Below are 540 nucleotides of genomic sequence, written 5' to 3' on the forward strand. Positions count from 1 at the left end.
CGTATTTTCATGGCTTCAACAGAGAGAGAGAAGCTAAAATTGAGACTTACTCCTAAAAATAGTTACCAAAAAACCCCTACTGAATGGGGAGGTAGAGAAAATAGTTTACAGAAGCACAGGCCTTGGTGTTTGCTCTTTTGCAAAACAGCAAAACCAAAATTAATGAAGTTAAAGTGTAGAACTTTGATCCTTGGTACAGAGACCTGCTTGTGCAGGATCTGCATTAGAGACTCCTCTTTGCCTCAGCAAGAGGCTTAAGGGTTGGATGTTGCTTGGAGACCCCATGTTGACTTAGTTTGGTTTCGTTTGGCAGCTTTTCGTTAGCAGCTGCATAGAGGTCACCAGGAAATAGCTTGCAACACCTCGAGTCAGGAGGGCAGGCCCTGATATTGCTTTGATGTTCATAGGAATCGTAGAATCATTAAAGTTGGAAAAGACCTCTAAGAACGTCAAATCCAACTGTCAACCCAACACCACCATGACCAGTAAACCATGTCCCCAAGTGCCACATCTACACGTTTTTTGAACGCTTCCAGGGAT

At 43.3% G+C, this 540-nt stretch overlaps 1 protein-coding gene across 1 annotated transcript in view; it reads left to right on the forward strand.

The window, feature by feature from the left end:
* Positions 1–540, forward strand: part of LOC104275361 (son of sevenless homolog 2-like) — a 23864-nt gene that overhangs the window by 1189 nt on the left and 22135 nt on the right.

This window comes from Apaloderma vittatum, unplaced genomic scaffold (genome assembly GCF_000703405.1).
Source record: "Apaloderma vittatum isolate BGI_N311 unplaced genomic scaffold, ASM70340v1 scaffold8876, whole genome shotgun sequence".
Classification (NCBI taxonomy): Eukaryota; Metazoa; Chordata; class Aves; order Trogoniformes; family Trogonidae; genus Apaloderma; species Apaloderma vittatum.